The sequence below is a fragment of the Vanessa tameamea genome, chromosome 2, assembly GCF_037043105.1.
Source record: "Vanessa tameamea isolate UH-Manoa-2023 chromosome 2, ilVanTame1 primary haplotype, whole genome shotgun sequence".
NCBI classification, from domain to species: Eukaryota; Metazoa; Arthropoda; class Insecta; order Lepidoptera; family Nymphalidae; genus Vanessa; species Vanessa tameamea.
In genome coordinates this window covers 7,558,435-7,567,846 of record NC_087310.1, presented here as the reverse complement: position 1 = coordinate 7,567,846, position 9,412 = coordinate 7,558,435, and positions in this window count along the sequence as shown.

Genomic DNA, 9,412 nt, shown 5'->3' with positions numbered 1-9,412 from the left:
CTAAAAATTTATTACCAAAATAATATACTTTCTTATGATCACGTCGTTGTTATAAAATTATATAAAATACATTACTTAATCCGTACCCTCCAATTCGATGGCACAGCGAACGATACACATAAGCATTTCTTAGTATCGGAGTATATAGTACAAATCACTAACTTATTCATCGTGAGATAAACATTTAATGAACTTGCTGTCCTTATATATAAATGCTACGAATTAGATAATGTCTAGAATTAAAGATTTATTATTATTTACGTGTTTTTGTTTTAATGGTTATTGCGCCCTATTAAATTTGTTTGCAAATAACAATCTAATAAGACTATCGTGAAAATTACGTGAAATCTCGTGTGGGTACTTCAAACTTTCTAGAGCAGATACGGCGGGCAGCCACCATATCAGCAAAGTTCTAAACCTGTTGTAGGCGTTTGTAAATTTTTTCTTTATATTTGACATTTACATTCCGTACTCCTGTTTTTTGTTAGTATTTAATTTAAAACTTATTTTTTGCATAATCTATATTCCATTTCATTTGCAGTTGTATGTACATCTTATAAACAAAATGATGTCGAAATAGCCTCATTTTTCAAAGTTCTAAACTCTATGCATATAATTTATTGTACAAATACTTATTTTAAACTAGGCATATAAAAAAAAATTAAATTAGATCAGATAGCCTAACTAAATAGGAACTTTATGGTAAGTGGTCACGTCGCCTTATAAACACTGACACTATATAAATATAAAACGTTACATTATATAATAAAATTTGACAAAACCATTTTAAATGTCAGAATGACTGATGAGTGTATGATGTACCTTGGTTTTTTCTTTTTACATGACTATTGTGATGAGGTATTGGTTCAAACAATAAGAATAGTACTTATGTACAAAAATTGTGTAAAGTTCAGTGGCATATTTGCGTTACATTTGGTTGATACAAAAATAATAACCAATCTATATATATTAATAGGCATAACAGGCTCTGTTTGTCTGGAAGCTATTGACGAGCTTTTGTGTTAACATTAAAAAAAAAGAAAATAAAAATTTAGTTTTTTTTCGAAATACAACTTATACATAACATAATACAAATTATTTTAGGTTTTCCTTAAATTTTTAATAATTATCACTCTGAATTGTTATTAAAATAGAACGAAAAAAATTTGGAGTTAAATAATAAATATATTTTTTGAAGGCAAAACAATTTTACTAAGTATTTTTTACTATAAAATTTAAATGTGGCCACACCTATTTCGAATAGAACTGTTATCATCTGAGTTATCTACGTATTTTTATTGTTTGGAAGTTATTACTATGAGATCTGTAATCATAGCGAGCAACGAAACTGGTTGACGCACAGATTAATGAGACAGGTGAGGTAGTTTCTGTTTAAAGAAAGAAATATGAAATACAACTTCAAAATGATGAATTAATTAAACTATTCTAACAAGCGATATCTAATATCATATATGTAGGATTTAAGAATGAATATTCGATAACGTAATTAAAATGTCAAAATTGAACTATTTATTTACTTAAATACATACCTTTTATTAAAAAAATAATATTTAATACAATTGTTACTTCACATGATTCCGTTATAGCCTTAATTGAAATAGAGAAAATAATTTTTAATAAATATTTAGCAGTTCATTACTCCTCTTTCTCTGACTAAGTTGCACGTCCATATTTAATAATTACTGAACTAAAAAACTCTATGTGAGCAAATATATTTTATTTATATTTATATTTATTTTATATTTCTGTAGTAACAGTCTCTGTGATTTATTAATCTGTACCTACTGTCTGGCTTGCACGTGTTTCTGAAGCGGTTCAAATTGTTAATGATAGCTTAGACAAAGTTGGTATCGGTAAAGCACAGGTCACGTGGTAATTTTTTTAAATAAGACCATTTTTCATTGCTTTCATTATAATTATTACTGACAAACTCACTTTGAAAATATATAACAAGGAACCAGTGTAAGTGGTAAGCTAGTATTTTGTATTCGTAGACCTAATTTCCAAGAACCTGATTTTCTCTAACTACTTTACTTCTTAAATAAAATAATTGTATAATGTTTATGTTAAAACAACAATACATTTTAATAAATTTATTTCCTGATTTATGAAATGCCTGGAAAGAGTTTGCGCGAAAAACCCAATAACTTAATACCGCCATGACCCTCGGTTGAACCAGGGAATTGTCGTAAATGTAAATGTGTGTTTAAGATAAACTATGAAGTTGCTAATGTGAGCAAGGAACCAATCCAAGCAATCAACTAACATAATATAGATCTATATAAGATTTTAACATAAATTTCTTGAAATTTCAAAAAAAATCAAAGAAATCGTACAAAAACTACATTTATTTCATTAACCATCAACAAAAAGGTATAACTTTTCTTTCTTAAATAATATAAAAAAAAATAAAAATAGTCGACGTATCTCTTGTGTACAAAGAAAATCATCGTGATTTAAATTTCAGTCCAATTCGAAATCCCATTAACGTATTACTGCAGGCTAGAGGATGTTTCTATCGGGAATAAAAATAAACCAGCTAGCTCGCTAGAGGCACTGTTCTTGTATCTTCGATACGTGTTGTTCGAAATAATTTACATACTCTACGCCGTTTTATTACCCAAATAATAACATAAATACGAATTTTATAGATTAGAACTTGAAACTATTTCTACGTCAAAGTTTTATATTACATTTATTTCTAGGCAAGCGATTTCCAGGAATTAATTTGGATCTGATCATTTGTTTATGTTCGTTAAGTTTTTATGGAAATAACTGCTTGATTTTTTTTTATTTAGGTATTAATCGGATTTTATATTTATATATTTTCGTACTTGTGTAGTAAAAGTTATTTAAAAATATAAATTGATATATAAAAGTGCTATGTGCATTCAATATTTTTATCGCATAGCATCGCGTACGAGCAAACCGTGAAATAATATAACAATTTTTCACTTAGTTTTTAGGAAGAACTAATAAATACTTGAAAAGAAAAGTAGAATAATTGAAATATAAAAATCTTTAATTATAATTCAATTAAAACACTCTTATTATACAATAATGTACAAGACTGCTCAATAATTATACAATAGTCATATTATACGCAGGGGATATAGTATTGCACAACAGACAGAATTCTGCATTTACAAGTGTGTAAGTGTAGAATTCTGCATTTACAAGTGTGTAAATGTAGAATTCTGTCTGTTGTTCCTTCACTTTCATGATTCGATGACACGGAAATCCAAGATGACCGGAGAGAGATCGTTTACTATCTAATCATGGACTAACAGCTGTACGTGTTTCCCGGGAACAGGAGTGTAAGATTATCAAATCCAGGCTAAAATTGAGAATTCATTAATTGCAACATTCTTTGACTTAATATCTCTAGCTAAGACTTAATAGCTTATTAATTTAATTCAATTGCAAAATATTTTATATGTTTTAAAATGCCTAAAATTTAGTTACTATTAAATTCAAATCGGACAGTTTTATTATCGTACCAAGTTATGATCTGTTCTTAAAAGTAAAAGTTTTCAAGTCAATGATAAAAAAGTTATTGTCTAAACAGAACAATGTTTCGCGATTTTTATCACAGATATTGTTTAGAATAGTTAAATATGGCGATTTAGAAACAGCGTCACGCTTAAATATTTTAACTCAGGCTTTTTAAAAATAAACTCTTTTACCATAGAAATACAGTGCATTATAACAGTAGATATTGCACCAACATGGCTTGGCACTTTATAATATCTAAAGTGAATCAAGATTAAATTTTTCTTCCTGTAATTCCAGTTAGATACCATTTTGTATTGTAGTTTCAATACAAACCAGGAACGGCTTTTGTGGCAAGATAAGCTCTTAACGGAGACTCGCTGTCCTGTAAAGCGATCGTGATAAAGGAGAGAGTATTTTGAAATCATTCGATATAACAATGTTTTTATTTTTTAAGTAACCTTTATATACCAAATATGGACTCGTACGTCGTACTGTGAACAGGTCGGAAGTCAGATTATAAAGGATTCAGGGAGGAATTCCTTTCTGGAAAGGAAGTAATTTAATTGAGTATGGATTAGACGTTCAAGCACTTTAGAGAGAAAGGGATGGAACGATAATAAGTAAAGAAGAAGGATTTCTTTTTGAAGTGGTATAAATTGAGCTTCCTCCCAGGAATCTTCACTAGTATTCATGGAAAATTATATATAAAATTATGTTGATATATTTAAAGAATTGCAGTAATCAGTGCTATCGAAAGTTCCAGAGAAAGAGATACGTTCATTGAGTTTATTAAAATTAAAATTGGAGGAATTGACACTTATGTACGTTACTTAACGTCTTTACATATATCGAAATTAGTTACATTAAATAAAACTTCAGGTCGCGACGGACCATTTAGCTGAAATCTTTCTTTGAATTACTTTATTTTGAAAACGAGACTATTTATTTATTTTATAAGAGTAGAATTTTGATGTAAATAAAATGTATTACATTTACTTTAAAATAAAGTGATCATGAGCTCAAATTTGTCATTAAGTGTATCCATTAGAATGTGCAATGCATCATATATTCCATTTCTTAATGGATACCTATTTAATTTATGGGCACTTGTACCATTTATATCTTTTGTTTGATTACCTTGTCTTGAGTTACCAGCATCGTATCGCTCTTTCGTGTGAACGGCGCGTCTTTCGGATGGTGATAGTGATAGTAGCCTACTATTTAAAATAAATAAAATTAAGGTTATTTGTAGTATGAGCCGAGATGGCCCAGTGGTTAGAACGCGTGCATCTTAACCGATGATTTCGGGTTCAAACCCAGGCAGGCACCACTGAATTTACATGTGCTTAATTTGTTTATAATTCATCTCGTGCTCGGCGGTGAAGGAAAACATCGTGAGGAAACCTGCATGTGTCTAATTTCAACGAAATTCTGCCACATGTGTATTCCACCAACCCGCATTGGAGCAGCGTGGTGGAATATGCTTCATACCTTCTCCTCAACGGGAGAGGAGGCCTTAGCCCAGCAGTGGGAAAATTTACAGGCTGATTATGTTTATGATTATGTAGTACAAAAAGTGAAAAAAACTTATTCCATATTTTATATTGATTATTAATAATTTGCTTAAAACTAATAAATGTTGCATTCGCTTTATACGATCGTAATATTTATGCAGATCTTAGAACGAGTATCTTGTGTGTGATTGCTCTTTATTGCTATCAATTTGTTTAAAAATATGAACTAAAAAAAGTGGTGAATACTCAAACAACATTGGAATTCATAATATCATTTTCATTTTGAGTAATAATAAATTAAATAATCGAAATTTTGTTAAAAACGTAGGGTGTTATTGTTAGTGATACGAGGCAACGCGCTCGCGGCGATCCACACGCTGCACGATATGATATACAACAATTCTGTTTTTATTTTAATTTGTTATATGATTAAAAAAACAAGAAAATATCATGATGTTGTTGCAGCAAAGAAGCATAGTTGAGTATAATACTTTAATATTTTCGATAAAAATTGTATTGTGATTTCACTTGAAGTGAACAAGATCCTTCGGTTAATTTCTACAACACGGGAAGATTGAACATCGACGCAAACCACAATCGATTGTATTTTTAATATACTGGCACTCTTAACCAAAAATATGTGTGCTCTACCCAAAAATCAACAGCCTACTAGAATATTTCTCCTGAATGTTTTTATAATTATATACTTCTTAAATACAGCAATGATCCAAATTACAAAGACCTATTTAAATATAACTCGACCTTTGAAACCTTTTAAAATATTTCATAATTAAAAAATAAGTATATTATGATAGCTAAATTCAAGCTCCTGGGAAGATTTGTAAAATACAATATTTAGCTTTATTAGTTAAATGATTATTGCCGAACTCTTACATTACTTATTCACAAAAGTTTTAGTTATTTAAGTTGTGTGACAATTGCCTTATGTCCTATGAGACTGGGTGTTCATTAGCGGTCACTCTAGTTAAGCGAGAATATCTAAAAATTAGGTAGTGATGTCCGTTTGACCAATATCAACCAGGGCGACCATTAACAACGGAGAGTAGCCATCTGCGAGGGAGATATTATAATGTATGAGGATGAGCTTAGCCCATGCATCATTTGATTCGAATCTGATGATTCGATTATATGGCAATTTGACATGATTTGACCAGACTGCTGGTAAGAATTTATTGACTGAGAAACTTTGAAAAAAATTGATCTTTAGCTGTAAAACCGACTAACTTTTATAAGTCAGAGCCATGATTTGAACCAAGGTTCTTATTTTCTACATACATACAAGTTAATCATTAGACCAACGACCACTAACATACCAAGCCTAGTGTTTAACTTAAACAGGATGTTACATTTAGAGCTTATAAAATAATAGTAAAACTGAATCAATGTGTTAAATGTATGACGATGTTCATAATAACCCCTTTCTATAGTAAGAGGACTATAGATTTTATTACGTTCGTAAGTCGAAGAACTTTAAGGATAGGCTCGTTTCTCGATACTGACAAAGAACTATAGTATAAGCTACAACTAGCACAGGATAGATAATAATCTTGACACGTATTGTCCGAGCCTGAATTACTACGCGTATTTCCTTAGAACAGGAAGTACGATAGAAACAGCTCATCAGTACTTTACGCGTCTTTTGAATACTCCTGTCGCTTTTATTAAACAAGATGGTTTGAATAGTATTTAACGGACACATACATTAATGATGACGAATGTCAAAACTTGGAAATATTGAAAAATATGATTTATATAAAATAAAATAATAATATGGTTATGCAAATACAAATAAAAAAAAGATAATTTAAAATGGACATCATTCATTTTTTTTTCTAAACTAATGAAACGTTCTCATAATAATTCGATAAATAACAATTTAATTATATTAATAAACAATATAATTAAAATATACTTAAAAAAGTAAAAGAAAAAAACTTCCATAAATTATTTTGTATGATACCATTTCCAGTTTACTCTTTGGCGTCCTAGACGTCATAAATTCATGCTTACAGCTCGTCTATGAATAATCTTTTATCGATTCCTCGATAATCAATAAGACTGTAATTTAATACGTATTAAGCGTAGTGGTACATATCTGATATTTTAGTTGATTAATAACTAATAATTATAATTGTAATCGCTAAAACGGAGTATCTTCGCAGTCATAACCATCACCCGTAGCTTGCCCAGGATTTTTGATGGTCATACGTCAACTTCATAAGAGATAAAAAAAACACGTCTCTCAAATTGCCTCATGAGTTTTCTGCACTAGACGTAGTCCCCTGGTATATATTTAATACCACAATACATTCTATCGCCAAGCAGCAATACTCAGTGTAGTGGGCCATTGGTAATGTAAGGAAGGGTGTGACCACTTACCATCAGGTGATTCACTTGCCCGACCGCCTATCTAAGTTATAATAAGAAAAAAGTTTCAAATCGTCTTATCTCAAGATCTATAAGTAGAGCTAGATGACTCGCCTTCCTAACTGAAAATCCTTAATCTGCCGGTTTTTCAACCTCGGCCGACTTTACTCTTAGCCGTCTTCTCTCACCCTTGCTAGATCGCATATCCACTCCTCAATCCTCTACTGCCTATAAATATTTATAAGTGTAATAAGTTAGAAAGTTTGAAAATCTTTATGTACATACATATTTAAGTTATTTTATTACATGTTGTGTTAATTGTTGCCCGTTTATTTATTTTGTATGCGACGTTTTTTAGTTGTAAAACTACGTATAAATTCTTTATTTATATCAAGGAAACGGAAATATAGAGAGAGAGGTAAAAATAACCATTGCAAATGACCTAAATTTATACTAGGTTTTTTGATTTTACAATTTAAAAAATACAGAAAAAGCTAAAGGAATACCATTTTTATGAATTCTAACTAAAGCCGGATGTATCTTTAACTTGTAATATAAGAGATCATTGAACTTGAAATCTTTTCATATGTCCGATTAAATTTTTGATATTTTTATACTATCATATAGTTTCGGATTATGTTATATATATTATTATTAAACAATGTTTATTGAATTTGGGATATAGACTAACTTGGTAAAATTCTAACTAGGCAATATTTTGAGAGATTTATTTTTCATATTGCATTAAAAAAATATATTTATGAGGATATATAAATATCCGGAAGCAACAAATCAAAGTCAAGTGTTCAAGCTTCTTATGACATGGTTAGAAAAAAAAAATCTAATTATTTTTACTACCTTTTTGTATGGCAATCAAATTATAGATTATGAACACGACAGTCCATAAACTCTCATGTTAAAATTAATAAACACCAAGTATACAAATTGTTTTTTCGTTTAATTTTTCAGTAGTTCTTTTACCATTAGATATATTTTTATATAAGTACTGATTTCAATGATTATTTAATTCGCACAATCTCTAATTTACTTAAAAGCGATTGTTATAAGCATTAGCGAGAGTTTAATATCTTTTATATAGCTAAGAAATCCATTACATTAAGAGATTTAACTCTGAATGTTATTTTAATTTCAAATTCAATATTCTTTAAGTGCCTATTATGTTTTTAATCACGCTATTATATTTATGTCAACAAGGTGTTACGGCTTAGGCAATTAAGTTGGCAGTATTGGCAGGAAGTTAGAGAAAAGTTTAACGAAACGCTGAGGTTTATTACAGGGTTATATTATAAGATCGAAGGTTTTGTAATTCAAAACCTAGTTTCATGTGAAAAGTCTATACATTAATTGTACGCTAATATCTGGTTACGCTAACGATTGTGTGAATTGAAAGCAGCCAAGGCAAAGACTGTCATATGTTTTTTTCTTATTTGATTGTGGACGAATAATTAAACATAAGTACATTATCCTAGTCACAGCAAACAGGTGTCAGTGCACATTCTGCTTAAAAGAATGTCATGAAACATTAAAAAGAGATGAATATAATCACTTTTTTTTATTTTGTGTTCTCAGAAATTAACTTTTAATATTAGTCAAAATTTTATTGAATATTCTGTTCAGAAAAGATTATCTTAGCTATGGCAAACAAATATATTTTGCGTAACGTCCAATTGTGTAGGTTAGGTTAACTACGTTATTAAGCAAGGAAAAGAAAAGAACTAAAGGTTTCATCGAACTTAAAACGCTAACTGCATAGTATACTGGTCTCTATGCTGGTTGCTACAAATTGACACTCACTTCAGATGTACTTCTCACAAGACGGCTATTCCAGCTGCAAGGCGAGGCAACAAATCTGAATACTCAAATAATATGATTCTCATGACCGGTTTCGGTAACGGCGTTTAACGATGGTAAGCGAAGATGATGTTGTACTCCAGTGCGCAAATACAAATGGATTTTCCAGGCTCTGACTCTTA